Source organism: Phalacrocorax carbo, chromosome 6, assembly GCF_963921805.1.
Source record: "Phalacrocorax carbo chromosome 6, bPhaCar2.1, whole genome shotgun sequence".
Taxonomy (NCBI): Eukaryota; Metazoa; Chordata; class Aves; order Suliformes; family Phalacrocoracidae; genus Phalacrocorax; species Phalacrocorax carbo.
The window spans coordinates 14,600,064-14,622,428 of record NC_087518.1 but is presented as its reverse complement, the minus strand read 5'-3'; the positions used below and the strand labels follow the sequence as shown (position 1 = coordinate 14,622,428).

At 47.0% G+C, this 22,365-nt stretch overlaps 1 protein-coding gene across 6 annotated transcripts in view; it reads left to right on the top strand.

Moving 5' to 3' along the window:
* FLNB (filamin B) overlaps nucleotides 1-22,365 on the top strand; it is a 74,494-nt gene that overhangs the window by 2,223 nt on the left and 49,906 nt on the right. The window lies entirely within an intron of this gene.

The following is a 22,365-nucleotide window of genomic DNA, read 5'->3' as shown; positions in this document are numbered from 1 at the left end:
GGTTAGACTGAGCTGCACGGTGGCCATGACCATTTAAGATGTGTCTTACTTGCATTGTGTTGGCTATTTGGGAGAAAAAAAACAACCCAAACAAAAAAACAACCCATAACCAAAACAAAAAAACCCTGCCAAAACCTTGAAAAAACTTGTAGTTGAAGCTTTGGGAGAAAGGAATGGCTATGGCTCCTAGTGCCTTTGCCATATCCCAGCCTCTGCATGAAGGGGTATACAGCTCCATCTGCGCTGTGCCACCAGAGCTGGAGCCAAGTGGTAGCACAGGAGCCCTACTGTACAGTCCTGGATAAACTGAGCTGTTCCTGAAAAAACATCCTGAACTCGCTTTCCAAAAAAGACGTTCAAAGCAAGCCTTGTGGTGTGCCAATTGGTTGAAGGGGCTGAAGCCCACGCCACCTCTCCTGCAGGCACAGTGTCAGCTGGGATCACTCCCTGTCCCCGCTGTGTTTCTCCCTGCAGGTTCTGAAAAAGTTGGGGCTTTCTTTTAGTTTCTAGTTTTTAGTCTATTCTTTTGTGTTCCTGAACAAAACCAGGGCCATTACAGGGCCTGGAGCTATGTACCAATAAAGGCTTTTAGGTGGAGAACTTTTATGACTAGGTTGGTCTTTAGGCCCTGGATGTTTAGGGCCAGCCCTGAGCCAGATCACCTGGGAAAACCTGACAGCTGGGGCTGCTGGACTTCTGGCATTAATAATGTCATCAGACCTCTGCTAAGTGGATGCAGTGCCTGTTCCAGTTATTATTTAACTTCCAGGAATGCTTTGGAAGCCATGTATTATGGCTCAGCTACTGCTGCTATGCTACAACTTTTTCAGTAGCAAGCTTTTGGCATTCAGTTTTTGTCCATTTAAAATAAGTCTGCCTATACACAGAGAAATCAGTTAAACTTAGTGTTTGACCACCACCCTTTCTGGATGCATAGTTAGGAGTCCAATGTCTCCTACTACTGTTATCCCTTGTTTAGTTTCTGCTCAGTCTTTTGGTAGTTTCAGGATGCTTTTATTTTTAGGCATGAAGTGACTTTGCTTCTGTGCAGATTTCACTGCATGTGTGGTCTACTGTAAAAACAGCCATAAAGCACATACATGCTTTGTGCCATCCAGCAATGATGGGATTGAAAGCTCTGAAAAACCTATTGTGAGGGCAGGTGACTTCATGAAGTCTTCTGCTCAACACGAGGTAGCTGCTGTGCTACTCAAGTGTTAGGTCTAGGTTTTGGGTTTTTTTTGCCTGCTAGACTTAGATAATAGCAGATTCCTGGGTGCTGAGTGGCATGTGGTGTGACAGGCACTGGGGAGTAGGATGCCAGGAATGCAGAGCACAAGGGCTTTGCTCTTGGCCAAAGGAGCCGAATAACTCTGCAGATAACTTTGGATGGGAGCCACACTGTGCCTTCGTAAAAGCTGTAGCAAGTGGTGGGCAAGTAGGGGTTGAAGCTAATTTGGCACTGAGCTTGCCCCTAGTTGCCCCTAGAAACCCTGATAACAGCCAATAGGAGTCAACTGACTCAGCTTAGAAACAGAGTTGTTCAGTGTCTGAAGCCTGGCAGGCAGTTTTGAGCTGTGACCTGCCAAGCTGCACCTGAGCTTGCAGCCAGCAGGTCCTAGGTGTGTGCTCCGGTGCTGTTTGGTGCCTCATGACTGATGCTTGCCTGGAAGCCCTGTGTTGCTGACAGAGGCAGGATGGGTGCTGAGCAGCTTGGTGGCTTGTGTGTGGCAGCCTAAAACTGCAGTTTTACCAGGCAGATTGATCAAACTGAAAAAAGTGGTTTCTTTTTGTCAGGTTGCACTTTCACCAGATAAGTGAGCTGACCTGGCTTGCCTTGCAACTGCAGGGTGTCAGGTGGTGATGCAAGTAAATAGAAAGGGATAGCCAGGACTGTGTGGCAGCTCTGCAGCTGTGACACTGGGATCTGGTGCCAGCCTCAGCTACAGTTCTGTGGTTGGTTTTCAGGTTTGTCTTTGTGGTGGTCCTGAGTCCCACCACAGTGCTTGGAGGGAGTTGAGCCATGCCAGGAGGGAGATGGGTGAGGAGCAGATGGGGTTATAATCATGGTCTGTTGGTATTTGCCTTGGAGTCTTTGATGGTCTTGGGACGTCCCAGCTGCAGGAGTACTTCTGGAAGGGTTGTCTCTTTCTGACTGAGACTAACCTGTGTATCAGTTGGCATTTTGGTTAATGCTCAAGTACTTGATGCATGCACTGTGCTCTTTAGTGCAGACCTTCAGCATGCTCTGAAGATTCAAGTATCTTGACCTGTGAGTCTGAGTACTTCATGGAAATTTCATTTCGGGAAAATAGTTGGAAACCAAGTTTCTTCCCTAGACTGTTGATACACTGAAGGGTGACAAAGCAAATCTTAAATTTCTAGAGAAAAACATCTCTTCTGAAATGTGATAAATGTGCTACCTTATAATGCCTAGAGCTAGGTGCTTGGAAACTGGAAAAAGTGTTTTCAGCCTGTGTACACTTAAGGTGTCTCTCTGTCTCACTGCAGGTGCTATTAATATATCATAAGGAGGTAGGCAAAATACACTTGCATTTTTTCTGCTACTTACCTGTGACTTCCCTGGAGGCTGTTTTCTGGAAAATATCCAGTGTGTCTTGGAAGCAGGTTTCTGCTTCTTGGAAACATGACACTTCAGCCTTCCCCTCAAAAAATTTTTTTGATAGGCTGGCAGTGGACCAGTCCACTGCTGGAGACTGGAGGTGGCCTCAGTTTCTGAGGGTGGCTGGTCTCCTCAGGACCTCCTGTTCCAATGGTTGGACTGCTGGTCTAAAGAAAAAGTGGCTTTGCATGAGCTGTTTGCTCTAAGTTACAGGAAACTTCAAGGTAGCTTACACAGACTGTTCTTGCATTCTTTTACATATGAGCGGAAACTTGTAAAGTGATCAAACTTCAGTAAAATTACTTGGGACCAGTTAGACTACTGTGCTAAACAGCTTTTTCATTTAAGGCACTGAATACTATGCCAGCTATTCAAGGACTGAAGTCTTAACTGCTTCATATTCCAATGCCATGTCCTGTATTGACTTACATGGGGATGTTTAAATCTAAATGGATCAGGATAACTCTCTTCCTAGCCTCCAACTGTAATCTAAGAAAGTGGTTAGCCTGTGTGTGGCCATGCTTCTGTGTTGCCAGTATTCTTCAGTGTCTGCTCCAAGTGATGGGAAGTAAAACAATGATCTCTGAATCCCCGAAGCTGCAAAGGAATTCTGTTTTCTTTCAGAAACAGATGTTGATGTGCAGCTAGTTTGGGACCTGAACAAGGGCCTTCCAAGTTCAGACCACTAATACATGCTAAGCAAGCACACCAGGGTGAAACTGTGTGTTGCAGGTGATGCTGGTGTGAACAGACCTGTGCTATACTGTGACACTTGCCAGGTCTCAGCTACCAGCATCAGGCAAAACTGCCTGTGGACCTGTCTTCCTTTACTGCCTGGCATGGTATACAGCACTTGACCTGTAAGTCCTACAGTAATGAAGATGCAAAGCTCAGTGACCTGGGGTTCGGCTCTGTTAGCCAGTGTGCCTGAAGAGCCTGTCCTAGTGGCTGCTGCTGTCAGGCAAGAGCCTGACTTTGGCTCTTGGTGAGGTAGCCAGGCTTTCTGTAGAGAAGCCTGTAGGTTCCTGTGAGATTTTCTTGCTTTTTGTATGTGTACTCTGATAGTGCTGTGGGTCCTGTTCCAGAGCACCCCTCCATGCGGAGGGGGAGACGTCTCCATGCAGGTGCACCAAGGTAGTGGTGAGCATGCATGGTAGGTGAGGATGTGTCACTGCAATCTGCTTGGACTTGGCAAGAAAAACAGAATCAGCTGTTCCATGTGTGTCTACGCTGGAGGAAGGAAATGCTGTGTAGCTGAGCATTAAGCATTGGGGGAAGAATAAGAAAAATGTATGTAGAAAAGACTAAAGGAAGGCCTTGCCCATCTTTGTAAGGAGATCTGAGCAGTCTTTGCTATAGCCTTCACTGTACGGCACTGCTCACAAGGCTTAGTTTGTTGCAGGCTGAATTCACGCTAATGGTGCGGGGGAACAGATATGTGCCTTGATGTTGTGTTTGGAGACCTAAGAGAAGTGGTTTTCATGAGAATACTGTGTCTGTGAAACCTGTGCTAGTTGCTCCTGTATCTTTTTTTGACTGCTCTAGTAGTGTGTGTGGTTAGAGGTGGATACATACCCACCCTTCTTGCAACTGCTGCCTGGGTGGAGTGAGCAAGAGCTACCCTTGCTCTTCCTGGGAACTTGACCTTGGGTTCAGAGTTGAGTCAATTGAGATCTGAGGTTATCTATTCAGTGAGCTCTGCCTGTTGATTTGGATTCATGCAATGAGGCTTGAGTGACCTTTTTTCGCTAGGTCTTGCTTCTGGGAGCTTGGTGCAGATTTCCCCCCCACCCAAGGCAAGAGTTTTTGTGGCTCATGCTCCTGCCTGTTTGTGTTCCTCTTGAGGAAGAACCAGTGCTCTGTAATCTAATAAGGAAGACACTTTCTTCCAGGTCATCATTACAAGGAAAAAACCTAGTTCCTGTACTCAAAAAGCCTTGCAATGAGTGCATTTTGTATCATAACCAGATGGTTCTCTGGGTTCTGAGGTGGTCTCTAACCTGTCTGTTAGCCTCCCTCAGCTTTCTGTCCCTCCTGCAACTAACCTTGTGTTTTGGAGGTGTCTACATGTATCTGGTATGTCATAGCGAGGATTGGATCTGCTGTGGTGGGCTTTGGGTTCAGCTAATGGATTGCAATTCCTATGTAAACTCTATTATGCTCTAAGCAATTGAAGTCTAACATCCATAGTGAGATGTATGTAATGTTTAGTTCCTACTGTGCCAATACATGGCAACTGTAACTGTAATACAATCACTGCAAGAATAATCCAGATTTTTTTGTGTTGGTGAAAACAAGCTAGGCCACTTCAAAGAACAGCTAAATGAAGCTTTGCCTGAGTTCCTGGGGAAGCAAGGGCTGCCTTGCATGTCCTCCCTTGTAACACAGCAGACGTTGCCCTGGAGCTTCCTGGGGGTGGGCAGGGGATGGAGCAGCTGAGTCCTGTCTCCCAAACAACCCCAACCCATCACACCAGGGAACTCCTGCTGATACTACTGCCTGTGGAAGAAAGCAGCAATGGCTCTCTAATAAACTGTCTGAGAAGAGTGGCCACACATACAGTTGCACTGTCTGGTTGCTAATGGGATGTTTCCTCTGAGTCATATAGGTGATGTCCTGTGCTGTTTGTTACAACTCACAGAAGTAGACAGCTTATCTAATGGGAAGTAACCAATAAATACTGAGGCAATCTCTAAACCATAAATTCAGCTGATATTTCAGGGTTTTCTCTGTGTCACTGAAATATAGCAAGTTCTACTGATCAGGCTGGTAAGTTGGTAGTGGCAGAGCTTTGAACATCCAGGCTGGGATCTTCCTTGCAAAGGGACAAGCTGCGTTCATAGATCAGCAGCAGTAAGTTGCATGAACTCTCCTGCCAATGTTACCCAGTAACAGCACAAAAATGGCTGTGGGCTGCAATGACATCATGGGCTGTGGCTCCATCCCCCTTGCTTCAGGGCATGCTGTAAATCGTGATGCATTTATTTGTCAGAGCATTGAATTACTCCAGCATGAGCTGGCCAGGCTGTGTGGCAGCACAGTTCCTGAAGGCTGGGTCCTCTCAGGGTGAGGTGGGCACAGACAGACAGACTGCCAGGCCAATGCCCAGCCTACCTGCTGTGAGGGGAAAAATTGGGCAAGGGCTGTCACAGCAGCGTGTCCTGGCGTTGCCCAGGCCACGCTAGCAGGCAGTGTGTTGCTGCAGACTGCTTGCATGGTGTGGGTGCTGTGCTGAGCAATGAGCCAGAGGCGGTGAGCAACCCTCTGCTTTCACCATGCTGTTGGGGAGGTTCTTGCCGTCTTCTGCAATCCTGGGTGGGGTGCAAGTGTTTGCCACGCTGGCCACAGGCCCTCTGTGCTGCCGCTCTGCTGCTGAGCAGTAACTGAAAGCAGTGGAGCCACCCTTCCTGCTAGCCCATGGCTGCTGGATTTCCACACGGGTTTTTTGTGCTGAAATCTGGGGGCAGTTCAATCTGTCAGTCTGCAAGATGAGCTCTGGGCTAAGCTATTAAATGCTGCTCTGAAATGCTAACTCCTGTGCCTTGCATAGGTGCTGCGAGCACGTCTGGACCTGGGGGCTGCTTCAGCCTGACCTGGGGGTGGGATGCTGGCAGCTGGCTCTCCTTTACGTCTCACAGCCCACGGTGATTTCAGGCTACCCTGGGTGCTTGCAGCTGCCTACTGGTTTTGATTAGTCTGCGGCTGCTCTTGTGAGGAGACAATGTATGTGTCTGTATTTCTGAGCCTGTATTAAAGGGCACCGTCCTGGTTGGTGGGCCTAAAATGATCCGTAGGTGGCAACTGGTGAGCTAAGTTATGTAAACAAGCTTTGAAAGTCTGCTCTGGAGCCCTGCAGCAGAAGGCATGGTGCATGGAGCTGCTCTGAGCAAACACTCATGATACGTGCATCTGAAGGTTATTCAAACACAGAAGAGGAAATACTGTTCCCTTCGGCTAGATACTAAAGTGCTCTATCTATGCTTCCTTTAATTGGTGTAATTAACTGTTTCACATTCCCTTTTCTCACAACAACCTTGCAGCAGTAGGTGCAGCAGTTACAGTGGGCTTCCCATATGCAAATACTGGCAAGCTGGGTCTCAGAGCTAGTTTAGATCTCAAGGATTAAAGCACTGATGAGTAGGTCTTGAAGGTGATCTTTACCTTTGTGCACATCCTTCCTTTATTTTAAGGTGAGTGGTAGCAGCAGGTCCCTCTGGGCTCGGACTACAGGAGCAAAAAGCCCAAGCTGGGGAGTATGGGCAGGGTCCTGCATTTGTATCTCTCTGGCTGGGAACTGGCAGTATAACAAATAAACCTTGTGTCCGAAACAAATCCTGGATTAATCTGACTGCTTTGATCCTCACCACAGAACTGGGAACACTGACTTGCTAAACAAAGTTGGTGTCTAACTGTCATCTTAACAATGCAAGGTATCAGGTGTTACTTCACCGTCATACTGGACAGTTAATCTTTGTAGGGTTTCGTCCTCTCTGCAAGACTCAGTAATTCTGCTTGTTGGTCTCCCAAATAATCCAAAGCCCAGGCACCATTGAGCCTGCTCCAACACCTGGGTGCTCCTGCAGATCTGCTGTTTGCTGGTGTCACTGCCGGTTGTGGGTGGGTCTCTGAGCAATTGTCACTTGCTCAGACGTGGCTTGTTATGAAATTCCCCTGTGGGGGAAGAGCTGGTGTCTGAGCAGATTTAACATACCAGCTGCGGGAAGACTTAGGATGCTAATCGTGTTTCAGCTTTGTTCTGGCTGTTGATTAACAGTGTGGCTGCATGCAAATATCTGATAGCTTATGTAACTGCTTGAACAAGATCAATGATCTAATTAAAAGTCAAATAGAAACAGCTTTAGTTGTCTGAGCATTACTTCCTTTGGTAACTCTTTTGGGCATGTGGTAAAAATCTGCTGTGGTGGCCCTTGAAAGGGCTGTTACTTCCAGTGCCATAGCCTGAGTTCAGCAGTGCTGGACACTGTGGCTGACAGATGTCAAGGCAAAGACAGGGAGGCTTTTGAACTGGGATCATGGGACCCTCTACAGTGGTGCCATCTTAACGATCTCTTAATGCTTTGTCATTATGTAGCTCCATGGTATCTATTGCTGGCTGAAATGAGTTTGACACTCTTAACAGAGGATGCAGCATGTGTGCTGGACAACTGAACAGCTACATCAAATGTGGGTGGCCAAAGGGAAGAGGGTAACTCTTACCGCAGCCCAAGTACAGCTGCTATCAGAGAAGACCCCACTAGCAGAGGCTGGCTGTGTGTTGATAAACCAGCTCCTGCACTTAATAGTACTTCGCTGACCGAACTGGAGTAGTGAGCAAGAGCAAGGAATGCTAGCTCAATGAAGTTGCCAAAGGCCAAACGAGATGTCTGCTTGAGCGGCCACAAAATCAGGCTACCGAGGACTGCTTGCAGATCCCCAGGGCCATGAGTTGCAGAGTGCCCCGGGGCTCCCTAGAGCTGTGCAGAAGCAGGCACAGCTCACAGGTAGCCAGTTATATTTTTTGCATCCAAAAAAGTTAGAAAAGCCTGAGATAGTCTTCCAGTGGTTCAGGTTCTCACCCAAGATGTAAGAGTGAAGAAACATTAATTGCATTCAGCTCGCTGCCACTGTAAAACAGGGTGTCTCAGCCCTGCCCTTGGTGCTGTCACACTGGATGATTAGCAGCTGCTAAGTGAGCATTACTGAGCATGCTAATGACTTGCAGACATCTGCAGTTATAGAGATAGGAGCATGCGGAAGCTGAGGACAAGGGTATTGCAAAGACCTGGTCCTGGAGAATTAACCATATTGCTGCTGGGATCTCACTTGAGTGTATTCCTGTATACTGCTTTCTGGGAGGAAGCAGTTTGGAGGTACTCTGCGAGGGTCAATTAACAGTGGTGGTTTGCTTTGCCATGAAAGCACCAGGAGCAGCAGACTCCAGTGAGGAGATGCTAGTTCAGGCCCTGGAAATAGCAGAGATGTCTGAGCTTTCCTGGGCGGAAAGCTCTGCTGAACAGCCCTGACTCAACCAGGGAAGTCCCATGAAGTTAGTGTCAAAACCCTATTTCAAGAAATCTACTTGAAATTTTGTGTGATTTTGTAGCCTAGCTCTGAGTTGAGAGATTAAAGCTAAAGAAACACCTCTTCTGATATAGATAAATAACTGAAGAAAACTATGTACCTTTAACAGGTTTTTAATTGCAAGGAAGGAAAATGAGCTGTTTCATGTGAAGTGCTGCAACTATCGGTTGAAAACACTGCCTAAGGCAGAGGAAGCTTAAATATTTCAATTAACCAGCTTTATTACTTAAACATAGGCTTTAACAAGCTGCAGAATATTTCATACTCCACCTGTAAGAAAAGTAGCTCAGGCTTCTGAAGCAGTATGTGGACAGCGAGAGTATTCAAGCTCAAATGTAGAAGCTGAAAGGAGCAGCCCAGTCTTTGTCTAGGAGTAGGACAAACACCGGTGCTGCTTTTCTTCTGTCTGGATGGAGGTAATAGCATGTTACTAAACACTTTTCATGGTGAAATGGAAGAATTGATAGCAAATGAGGTAGCCTAATGTTGTACCTAACCTCGTAGGTAACTGGAAGGGGTATTGGAGATCAGACAGAGCAGCGTAGCTTGTGGTGTTGTGGCAACTCTTCCAGCTCTAGCAAAATTGCCCCTAGAGCCAGTGCTTTTTTGTGTGTTGTGTTAAAAATGTGAAATACAATAGGCTTGCAAATGTGAACAATGTAAGACTGCAGATTAAAAATGAGGTCTTGCAGCTGGCATATTTGGATAATTGCCTGCACCCTGCTTGGTCAGCATGTGTGTGATGGAGTGCTGTCCCTGAAGAGTAGAGAGATCTGTGAGCTTCTGAAGTTTGGAAAGACTTGTGGTGTGAAGCCTTTAGTTGGAAGATTTGAAGTCCAGCCTCTGGAGAGGAAAGTTGGTATTCCTCTGAGTGCTGGCTAGCTCAGAAACGCTGTTAGCAGCCAGAGCCTGTTATGGCAGAGCAGCTCATGACAAAGTTGGATTAGGCTGTGTCAAATGCCTCTTGCTAGGAGCAGCCTGCAGGGGGAAGAGCAGGAGGACAGCCCCTGAGCAGAGCCTGTGCGTGGTGCCTGACCCATGGTGTGGGAGATCAACTCCCGGGGCTGGCACTGGCCAGCCTGTGGCAGCTGGTGCGAGCTGGGGGCTGCTTAGAGTGATGCAGAACTCACACATCCGAAGCAAAGCTCTGCTGTGTAGCAAGTGAGTTTGGGTGTGAGGAGTGGGTATGTGGTCTACACTAGCATGTGTCACACAGCTGTGGCTAATATGTGCTCAAGCTGTACCATTAATCCCATATGGTCCTCTTTAAGGTGCTCAGAGACCACCCGTGCAGACTGTGCCTCTACAGATTCACCGCTGTGCTCCTGCTTGTGAAGGCTCCTCTCAAAAGAGGTCTGTCTGATAGTGGCTGCCACTGTTGGATGAATTACCTGGGGCTCAAGCCAAGTGTCTATTCCTTATGTTAGCGGCTTGTAGCTGAAACCATATAAACACAGTGCTATCCTGTGTGGGATGTTAAACACACAGGGTTTAAATCTCAGCCGCGCAGGGGCAAGCCTTGTGCTATGTGCAGATGGAAGTGTGTTTACTGCTGGGTTGCACAACTATACAAAAATATATTCAAACAACTTCGCTACATTCTCCAGAAAGAGGGGAACACTGCTTCTTTCAAGCTGTACAACACTGAATATTTTTTTTTTATTTAGGGATTGATGTTCCACAAAGAAAGTGGTCTTCCTTCTTGGACAGGGATGGCCATAGTTTCCAATGGAGAGGAGGATAGGTGTCTGTATATGAAAGCTCATGAAAAATTAACATCTAGCTGGCTTATACACAAAAGCATTAAGACATCATCATAATGGTCATGGAAAGGCAACAGTGCCTGCCAGGACTGCAGGGATGCACAGTTGATGCACGTGTTTGTAGTAACTGTGTAACTGCCCTGTGTGTCCTCACTTGGTGTGCTGCTACAGAAAACAGCCTGGCTTGTGCAGGTGTGCCATCCCGTGATGGGCAGCATGGCAATGCTGTGGCAGTGGCCAGAGCTCAGAGGCAGGATGATGGCTGGTTTCAGGTGTTTTGCGCCATCACAGCATTTCTGAATGGCAGTGGCCTGGTGAGACATGTTCTGGTAAGGCTGCTTTTGGTGCTGTGTGTTTAAGAGTGTGTATTTACGTCTGAATGTTAAAATTAGCTGTTGAAATGGCTCAGATGTTGGAGGGAGATTTCCAAAGTGGCTGTTCCTATTTGCAGTGAGGGTACAATTGCATGTTACAGATTTCCTGTTGCTTCTCAGGGAGATGGTAGGACAGAGATAACTGATATGATGATAAATTCTGGAATAACTTTGTCACTAAGCTGTAGAGGGCTATAGAGCATCTGTAACACGGTATTGTGCTTAAATGCTTCGAAACAAACCTGGATGGAGTAGTGCTATTAGTTGCTTAGAATCAGAGGCTATCAAAACTGAGACAAACCACAAATCTTTTGCATAGCTAAAGTAACTGGCAGGGTATTTTCTAATGTGTCACAACCCTGGACCACAAAATATGCAAATATGCACCAATCCTGAGCTCTTTGGCGCTGCAGTGTGGAGTGGAGACAGGTTGAGCCATGCAGGGCTGCATGAATGGGGTTTTCCTTCAAACAGCCCTGTGCACAGTGAATCACAGTACAGCAATTCTAGTTTCAGATGGAAAAATTGAATCTTGGTGTATGTCGTGGCCAAGGATTTCCCCAAACAGTAATCAGTACTGATAATTTCTAATGTGTTGGTTTTGGCTTCAGGAACTCCATCCATTGCAGCTTTTGTGCCTGGCATCTGTCACACAGAAGATGTTAGACAGCCCTATGTGAATGGGCTCATTTATCTCTGCAGGATTTTACATGCTGTTTCTTAAAACTATGTTGACCTACCCACAGTGTGAGTAAACATGCTCTTCAGTAATGCAGAGGTCACTCTGGCATGTCAAAACCTCTGGATTACTTGTTGCTCTTTGGCCTCGCTGAGGCACTCTTTTTGCAGCCACATCTCCTGCACCTTTTCCATGTCCAGTGCACACTGGTGCCTGAGGATGGACCTTTGTGTTGGTCCCCTGCACTGAACCTTGGTAACCTTTGGTCAGTGTGTAAGATACAATGCAGTGCTAATGACTTGCTGCCTAATGCCTCTGCCAGCCACTGGGAGGTCTTTGCAAGAACTAGCCAGGTAACCTTGATGCAACCTGAAGTGACCTGGTGAGATTTAGGATTACCTTAATCCTGCAAAGATGGTTATAGCACTCTCATGCTTCAGAGACAGGTCTTAGTTTTATTGTGTTATGCTTGTCGAATTCCAACTCTACAGCCATTTTTTATCAGCTCAGCCTTGCTGATCAAAGCTTGGCTTTCTAGTTGTGTAAGCATATGATGTGTTTGAGAAGGCACTTTTATTTGCATGCAAGAAATAATAACCTTGAGCTTATCAGACTCCTAGGCAAGTATTTGGTGTGAAGCTTCGACAATTTTGTGTTTGACTAAAATTTTAATGTCTGTCTTCATTTGAAACTTCTTTCCTGTGAATTGGGTAGTGGTGTTGCTGACTTGGGCATAGCTGCCTGCTCTCATAGGAAGGTGAAGCCTTTATATGCCATGGCAATAAATGCACTGACCCCTGGGGAGCAGAGATCTGGCATAAGATCATTCCCCTTTCACTTCCATCCCATGCCCAGAGGAGGGAGGTGTAGTTTGGGTCATATCACTTGGTTTCCAAAGCCGAGCCAAGCATTTCTCAGCAGAGCATGGCAAAGGCAGGACGACTCCTTTCTTTCCTCCTCCCTCCGTCATTTAAGAGAAATCCACTTTCTGGCATGCCTACTCCCTAATGCAGGGGCTTTCCTTCACCAGTCATTCCTGAATGATTAGTAACTGCTCAAGCAGCTCAAGTTGCCCTGTCCCCATGCTTCCCACCTCTGGAGTTTGACTCCAGGGGTGGGGGGGCCCAAGTGGTGGTGTGGGTGCAATCCTGCAGCCCTTCCCACAGCTCGATCCCATGCTGCCTGGCCCTTTCCAGGGGCTTTCCCAGGCAGCTGGTTGTGTGCAGTGCTGATGCAAGTGGTCTTCACTGTGCTGCTAGCCATGCTGTTCTGGAGGGTAGAGGGCTGCTGTGTCACTCCGAACCGGTGGGGAGTGGGAATGTCCCAAGTGGACTCAGGCTCCCTTTGCACAGTGAGGCATGAAGGTGTTGCAAGCCCGTTCCTGCCCCTGCTGCCCAGCTTCCACTCATTTCTCCCCCGAAATGTAGAGCTTTGCAGTTGAGGGCACTGAACTCCAACTGCTGCATTCAGCAGTGGTGCAGGGTGCTTCCACCACCCCCGGCAGAGGCAAGCGGGAGCCGTGGTGTCCTGGCTGCTCCCGGGGCCAGCATCGGCACTGGAGGGGCGGTGGGATGAGCTCAGCAGCAGGGAATGCGCTTTGCTGGGTGCGAGAGGGGCTGTGCTCACAGGGCCCATTGTCGGGGTGGTTTTGTCAATGATGTCATGGACGGCAGCGTGCCGCAGCAGGCCCTGCATGCTTGGGAGGGTGGCCAGAGCCCACTTCTCCATTGGCGGCGCTTGGGCAGGGGAGCTGCAGGTGGGGCGTGGGGGGTTTACGAGAGCGGGGAGCATTATGGTGCCTCCTGCCCATGGCTGCCGGGTGCTCGACTGTGCTGGTTAACGAGCCAAGCCAGGGTTTCAGGGTCAGAGCGCGGTGGTGGCATGCTGGCAGGCTGCCCTGCGGAGCTAGTGAAGGGCTCGCTTGCTGCAAACAAAGCAGCACTGATGGAAACTTGCTGCTATACGAAGGCAGAACATTAAGACTCCTCCCCCCCCCCCCCCCCCCCCCAATCTTGAATAATTAGCACAGCATTACTGTGTACAGCTCGACTGGGTATCTGTACCACGGTCCTGCAGCTGTGAGCGGGGACCTGCTTGGCAGTGAGCAACTGAGTCTGAAGTAGCCAGTGTGAAAGGCAGCTCTTATTCTTCTGTGTTGTGTCCTTGCTCACTGTTAGTCCTGTCCCAGCAGTGTGCAGGAGGTGTGGAGCGCTCCTTGTGCTCTTGGTGGAGGTGCACCCCAGGAGCACTCACTGCAAGAGTGGGATGTGCACTAACACCTCCTGCCTGCGGCTGTTCTTGAACATCAAATCAACACATTTACCTTCTCGTCTCCATACCTTGGTATATGGGTATGAGAGGCAACAGAAACCCTAGGTTTATTCTGACTGAAAGTATTAAGGAATTTGATCATAAGCCACCCGCAATTTTACTTTTATCCCCACCCACCCTAATAGTTCCTAATTTTGAAATCCTTGACTTCTCCTTTCAGCCCCCTTGGGTGTTTTCGGTTTCTCTTGGACAAGCTGGGTTGGTTACTGTTGCTGTTACACTGCAGGCCTAAACTTGCTTCATGTTGTGCCTTTCTCGTCTGGATGTGAGATGTAAGTGGTCTCTGGGTGCCCATTAAGAAATTGGGCAGAGCTATTTTAATCTGTGTTTCACTCCTGTGAGCTCAACTAGTTTGATTCTTTTTATTTTTTTCTGTATTAGAAGTCTGTATGGATTTTTTTTCTTGCCAAACTTACACTGAAAAGACTGGATTTGACCTTATTTTTACAGTTGCCTGTTCCACCTCATGAAGAGATCCTCTCCAGAGGCCCAACGTGCACCAGAAAACAGTGCGGGGTGATGGATACAATAGTGGCCTGAAATTAATCTGACTGATCTGAATGGTTTCAAATCCACTTAAAGTGAAAACTACTGAAAACCTCTGAATTGTAATGTTTAATCTCTCAAATTGTAAGATGAGGCTCTCAAAGGAATGTTACTCTTTTTTAAAATAACCAGACACCTGGGTAAGGATATAGGAAAATGGTTTCCATCCCCTTGCAAAAACAAACAAACAAAACCAAACCAAAAAACCTCAACTTTTTTCCATCCTCCTGTCTGTGCCCAGATCAGCACTTTGTCCTTACAACCCTCCAGTGAAATGGCATTCCTCTACTGAAGAACTCACCTTGTAAAAAGCTTAGTGGATCTGCTGTGATACATGTGATACACGGTGTATCACTTCCACTTCAAGCCCTGAGGCTTGCTGGTGAAGCTGACCATTGGCTGTGTCTTGGCGCGGTGCAGGAGCTAAGTTGAGGGCGGGTGAGCTGAAAGCCTGCTGGTGTTCAGGTAAGCTGGATGCCAAGGAACAGCTCTTCTAAGGGTCACAGCACTGACTGCAAACACCACTGAGAAGCAGCGATGCACTGGGGCTGGAGCATGCTCCCGGTAGAGGCTAGCAGGTCACAGTTAAGAATCCACAAAGCTGGCCAGAGTCCAGCTGCCCCAGTGCCAACTCTGCCGTAAACACAGCCTGTGCTTTCGCTGGGTAAGCCAGCTGCATGCAGCCAGATGACAAGTGATGCACTGAGCCCTGAGAAGCTGTGAGGTGGACCTGGGCTTAAGGGTCACTGGAGGAAATGGTTGCAGTATGTTCTCAAAGCACAGAGGAACCTGTGTAATTGATTTAAAGACATATTATCCCTACAAAGGATGTCACTAATGTCTTTAGCAGGCGCAGTAAGCCTATGAACACATACTGTATGCTTCAGCAAAGAATTTCCTTAGGCAGCTTGCTCAGCTCTGTCTCATCTGCATACTTCTGTTTGGCATGCACACAGTGTGGAGGAGGGCTTTGGAAGAGCTCGGATCAATGTAGAGTTTTCACTGTTATGGAAGATTAAGCCCTAATGAGTGCTTAATTTTTCTGTCCCCGAATTGCTATAGCTGTTTAACAGTAGGTGAGAATAATTAGAGGTGGGGAAGTGCTCAGAAACTTCAAGACACCAGGACTTAAAATTCCTACAGTGTCTACGTAAATGATCCATAACTGAGATGAACTTTGTGCTATACAAAGTTCCTTCCATGTCTGGAAATAAGGAGTAAGGGCTGTTGTTGAGACAGCTCCTTCCTTTTGTATTAAGGACCATGCATTTTAAGTTCTTCCTCCATATAATGCATACAACAAAATTGTAAATGGCAAAGACATCAAGATTGGAGAGGGTGACCACCTTTTAGAGAAGCTGGATGCAAAGATTAGTGCTGGTTGTGGCAGAACTTACACGTGTAAAGATGAACAGCAAAACCTCTGAGATTACTTTGTTCAGACTGTTAACAATCTGCGGTGACTGCAGCCTCAGTCAAGAAACTGCTTAAAAAAAATTCACTCTGTGAAAGTTGCTTTTTCAGTCCTTCATTTGTTTCACAGGCTTTGCACAGTCTGTATTACTAGTTCAATTTAGTAAGGAAGCTGTCTGCTGTGGTAGCTTATCTTGTTTCCACTAATTGTCCAACAGAAAATGACTTGTAGCTCTGCTGTAGGGCAGAGTTCAAGGAGCATTGCCACAGTTCAGGTAGTACTTGTGCTGAATTTGAATGCAAAGCAGACTTGCACATGAGCAAAATAAGTTAGTTTCAAAGAGACCTAATGAAGGTAATACAGTTCAAGCCATGTACTTGGAGCAGGCCCAATATGATCAGGTTGCTTAAGGCTCTGTCCAGTTGAATTTGATATCTCTGAGGATGGAGACCTTATGGATGATCTGGGCTTCTGCTCCAGTGCGTGACAGCCTTCATGGAGAAGACTTTCCTTTTTCCCCAAAATCTGCTTGGAATTTTTGATGTTGCAACTTGCAAGCTCTTTTGAGCAGAGGAGTGAGGGGACTCCCAGTCTGCAAGACCTTCTGTTGAAATTCCCCCTACCCCCCAGCCCCCGAAACAGTGCTTCTGCCAGTATAGAGCTGACTGAAACAAAGGGTATACACTAGGCTGGGGAAAAAAGCCTAAGAAGGACAAGTGAAGCTGTTCTGCAAGATGCATGAGGTCACAGGAATTTCTCTTGCAGCACTAACTCTTGAAATCAAGTAATGATGTATTGTAAGTCTAATAAATACTGTTACAGCTCCGAAGATGCCTAAAACTAACTGCAATGTGCCCTAGGTGCTTAGGTTAAAGGCAAAAGATGCTGAATTTATGTAGTCACAATATCCATGTCTTAAAGGTCCTAAGACAGCTGTATTTAAAGAGTCAGCACCAAGTAAGAGATCTTACCATCCTGCTGGCTATGGCACAACACTCCAGGTAGAGTTTAGGGATCTCTACTGGAGTAGGTGAATTTGCAAGCTTCCAGTCAATGCCAGGTTTCAGTTCTGGTACTTGCTCCTGGGGCAGCTGCAAGTGCAAATGCAGAGCACCAAGCTCTGCAGTGTTGGCAGTTTTCCCCTTGGTAGGTAGGGTTGGGAAGTTTTTTTGAGGCCGAAGCTGTAAAAATGACACATTTGTCTCAAGATGATCAGTTACATTGCTGGCTCAGGCTAGTTGTGCTGCTGGCTGAAGGCTAGGCACTTTAAGGTCTTTGTGCTTTAAGGACTGTGATATTAACAGTCCAAGTGTAACATATCGTATTAATATTTAGTATAGAGCAACAATTATAAATCAGCTTGAGCAGTTAAAACTTAGTTCATTTATCAAGACTGAGGCTGGTGGCGTGTACTGCCGGCCTATGGAATTGCCATAATCCATTTTTGGGCCAGTTGCCACTTAGTTAATAGGATAGTAAAAAGGTAAGAATTACAATCTAGACTCAGAGGTGTGATGGGGGAAGCAAATGAGCTCTGGTTCAGTCTGTTTTCCTGTTCACCCTACTAGGCAGCCACTTAAATCTTAATAGCTGACTAAGAAGCAGGATACTCCTACATAGAACTTCATGTTGTAGGCTATATATAGACTTGTTTTACAGAAGAGTGAGTGCTCGCTTGTTCAATGCTGGTGTTGATTCTGCAGAAAAGCTTAAGTCTCATTGGCAGGTTTCCCCAGCAGTCAGCGTGCAGGTCCTGTCAAGCTGCATCCCAATGCCAGGACCTCTTGGCAGAAGGCTGGCTGCAGCCTGTCCCTGCAGATGGCTTCTGCTTGTGTGCAGCTGAGTGAGGGCTGTCTTGCTTCACAGCTGTAGCTATTTTGTTGATATTGGATTGCCATTGGGTACTTTCAAAGGAGGAAAGCAAGTTAGAGTTGGGGTAATTGAAGTTAAAATGCACATTGAACAGTGTGGATGGGAATGGAGGTTCCTGTTAAAGCCAAACTGAGTGTTTCTGCTTCTTGCTGGTTCTGGACAGTGTGTCTAGCCTTGATAACTTGCAGACTGTCTGAAAGTGGTCATCTAACAGCATTCACAAATTTGGGGTCTGCAGCTGAGTATCAGCAGGACTTGCATGTAACAACCCAAAAAAACTCTTGAGTTCTAATAAAAAAAAAAAACCCAAACCCAACAAACTCAAACCTCCCAAACCCCTTACCCTTTGGCTCTTCTAGGTGGCACCTCTAAAGATGGTTGCCTGTGTTTCCAGGTGAGCTGAAGTCCTAAGTACTGATCCAGGGCAGGCAAGAGGTCTTGTGGCACTTCAGCCATGGATTCCTGCTTTATGCCTGGGCTTCCCGTAAAAATATGTCCTTTGAAAGTACAAGTCAAATGGCTGTCAGCAGGTGTCCTGCTCTGCAGCTGGTGTGGTGGCATGACTCAGCTCTGCAGGAACTTTGATCTCCACACATCTCCTAGCAGGTAAAGTGAAACAGCCAGCAAGCGAGTGCACTCTGGCATGTAAGTGCATCTAGCAGCTGTTAACATAGGCATTGTAACATGAATAAAGCAAATTATGCAGATGACCACGCTTTCTCTAAAAATGGTTACAGTAAAGCTGTCTACAATGGTGCTGCAAAGAATTTGTTCATCCTTGCTAAATTATCTTAGCGGATGAGATATGACAGCTTGCTTCCTTCAAGCTGCAGGAAGGCAGGGGTCAGTGCCTGTTGCTGGCCTGGAGAGGGTTCCTTTAATACACGGAAGCTTGCCTGGTGCCTCAGAGTAAACACAAACTCTTCATTTCAGTTGAAAGCAGACAATTTGTTCCCATATACCTAACTCATTGAAGCTGAAAGCTAAACACTGCTGATGGTGGAAGTGCATCCTTGAGGGGCTGGGCTGTTGCACTGTGGTTCTGAAGCACTGACCACAAGTGTAAATTTACTATGAGCTCCAGAGGAGCAACTGAGAAACGTGGCTTGAAAGGCTCTGTAAATCTGAGAAGTATAGATCATGTGAGTAGTAAGTATGCCTAAAAGGAATTTTTGTAGTAGGAAGGCAGCGTTGCAAGATCTGCTGTTCACATAACCCATTTTCCAGCCTGGGACAGCAAAAAAAAGTGTCTTGAAGCAGACCAGGGAATGGGGGGAAATCCAGTGGAAATCCAGTGGAGCTGGGGTACATGGCAGTGCCTGCAGTTATGATTGTTGGTGCTTAAGTGTCATTGGAAACAGTTTCTTTTTCACTGTTCCAAACCCTTGGCAGTGTTATGCTGGCAGAGTGCACTCAGCTGTTGAGGGACGCCTGCAAATTTGGTTGGATGAAGGTTTTCAGGGTTCTCTGGGCCAGCGCTGTGCTCCTTGTGCAGGACCTGTTAACTGACGCTTGTCTTTCTGGGTGCTGCTTGCACCTTAATGCCTGAGAGGCCTTGCGGTGAATGCAATGAATGTTTTTAGTCAGTTATTAAACAGGTAGCACTAAAGTGGAGGCCTTTCTGGAAACGCTGGATGCTTGGGTGGAGCCAAGCTCTACGCCAGCACTTGGAAGCCAAGCCTCCTTTGGGCTGGACTCTAGTTTCTTCTTGAACCTGGAGGGTCCTTTTGTATCATGATAGAGATCTTGAGCCTGGGCTGGCCAGGGGCTGAGCTGCCAGTGGGATGCCCTGTAGCTGGGAGTGGGGTGCTTGTGGGAAGGGCGTGTGGGTGGCTTTGCTGGGTGCTGATAAAGTCTCCTGTCTTGCCCAGGAGTTCTCCCTCCCTCCTCCCCACCCCAAATGAAAGCAGGCAAGCCTTTCTACAAGCAGGCTTGGAAAAAATTACATCATGAGATCCCAATGCCTGTCAGGAAGCTGGGAGGCTGTAAGAGCTTGCTAAATTTGCTAACAAAGTGCAGTCGTGGGGATGGCACCAGCCCTGGGGAGGAAGAGCCATCCCATTCCTGTGGTGGCCTTTTCCTGTCATCGGGGCAGTGGCCCTGCACCCGGCCTCTCTGGATGAGGCTGATGAGACAGAATATTCTAGCTCTCAGTGTGAAGCTGTCTTGTGCACGAGCCCTTTTCCCCAGGTAAAGAACCACTGCCCAGGCATGCACTCAGAGACGGGTGCTGGAGGAAGCTCTGAGCACACTCCAGCTGCTGCAGTAACCACAGCGCATCCACATAGAGACATTATTTATGTGCTGTAAATATGAAATGGGCCATTCTTTATCTCAAGTAATAGTGTGCTTGAGGTGACTCTGTCCCGTTGGCTTTCTTCCCTGGGAATGCTGGATGGCTTTCTGAAGCAAGTTACTTGTAGCATGCTAAATCATTGCTGCATCCACTCTAGTAAAAATGCTGATGTCAGTATAAATCTGAAACTGAAGCTCGGAGGCATTTCTGGCGCAGGCATGCGATGGTCGGCAGTATGCTCCAGCGCTGCGGTGTGAGCGGGTGGTCTGGCCGTGGGGGCGCAGGTCAGAGGCACTGCAGGCATGGGGGGGGGGCAGGCGGTGGGGGCTCACACTGATGGTCTGGTTTTTGCACACTGCAGCCCTTAATTCCAGTTTGCACCAGTGGTGAGCCTGCCAGCAGGACTTCAAGCCTCTTTCTTATATAAAACGCAGCTCTTCCTTCTGCTTTGATATGATTTCTTTCAAGAAAGCTTTCCCTAATAGGTTGTAAGGGAGCATCTTCCCTCCATTGACCAGCTTGCAGCTCAACTGGAAAGAGTGGGGAAAAGGGTAACAGCAGGGACTGTTTAGTTCTCACTAGGAGACACAGGACTTACGTGATGCAGACTTTTACATTGGAACCTGTAACTCAAAACCAGTGGGGCTTAATCACCTCAGAGCTATCTGTTGTATATCTCAGACTGGATGTGAAATCAGCAGTGAGCAGTCAAGTAGCAGACACCACAATCCTGTAAGATTAGTCAAAACTGATGTTAAAAAAATCCAGTACAAATAAAATCTGAGTAGAAATCAGACAGTAGCTATCCAGAAAGGCCAGATGCCATTCAAGGTCTGAGCTACAGTATTATCTGTTCAGAACATACCACTCTATTGTGAAACTGTGTAAATATTAACCACTTTGCCTGAGCATTGGGTTAAAGGGAACGCTCTTGTGCTTACTCTTCTTGGTTGCTATTCCGTATAATCACTTGTTTTGAAAGTCAGGGGATCTTTTTGTATTGATAAAATGGTATTGGGTTGCTGCTGCAGTCTCTGTAGCTGAAGAGGAGCAAATAAGGCACACCCAGTGGATGTTGGGTATGGTGAGGCTTGGCTTGGAGGACTCTACCTGTGAATGCTCTGAATTTGAACTGGAGAAGGCCATTGAAGCACTGAACATTTTTCCTTTGCTAGCTAGGACTCATTAAGATCCCTGTACAGTTGTTCTGGTGGCATGAAAGTGAGTTCAGACTGCTGTAGTTGTCTTTACTCCAGCATCTGCTCTGGGAGCTGGAGAGCAGACAAAAGCTTCCAGGTCACTTGTAACTTCTGTTGACTAAGAAGGGGTTTCTTTAGTAGTTCTCATTGTAATGGAGGAAAGAACAGAAAAATGCTCTGCTGTAGCATGTTGCTGTGAATGAAAGGATCACTCAGGCTGAGGGCATCCTGTAACATTGCAGAACAACTCTGGTTTGGTTGAGCTTGGACAAACTGAAGCTGTGACAAGTATAATGCAACCTGAGTAGCAACTGCAAGCTCAAAGGTAGTGCATCTGACCTGTGACTCACTAAAACCAAAGTAAATTGCAAGAGTATTCATAAAACTGTAGAGGTCACTTTATAAGGCCAGGCTGATGCAGAAAAATATCCTGCCCCTTCAGACAGCTTCTTCTGACAATCTGATTTGATGCCCAGCAGCCTTAAACTGAGCTGCATGGAGTGTCTTAAAGTCGAGCTGCAGCATGGCCACTGTGATGATAAACTTCTCCTAGGGTAGAGTGTGACATGGTTTTGCCAAAGCTGGATTTTCCTTTTCTTCTAACTCTGAGCTTGTAGTGTGAAAGGGTGACTTTGTGCAGGCAGGAGTGTGATGGTGTAATGGATGTCTGATGCACCTCCACTACCCACTTTGCCGTTTGTACCTGGGTCATGACATATCCAGACTTTGCTCTAATTCCAAATTCTGGATTTGCTGGACTTCATCATATAGCACTTTTTTTTCCCTACCATTTTTAATGCAAACTATTGATGTGTGTGTGTAGGCACACTTGTGTATATAAGTGCAGTTTCCTAAATGGTGCTTGAGGTATGCCCTTGGGTATTTTGTTGCTTTTGGGATGCTGTTCTTGTGAACCCCATTGCATGCTGTTTGGCCTCTTTCATAAGATACAAATGCCATTAAAAATACCAGGTAGCAGTTATAATCCAAATGGAAAATACCAGAGATCTTAAACGGCTAATTCTCCTAAGCTTCACATTGCAAAGCTTCAAAGGCAAGTCACACCGCACTTGGAGAACACGGAGCTCTCAAAACAGGGGGAGAGTACTGAGTTCTTGGACTCTTCTCTTTCCTCCCATCTAATGCAAGGCATGAAGAATGATGTCTCTGCCTGAACAAGTGCCTGA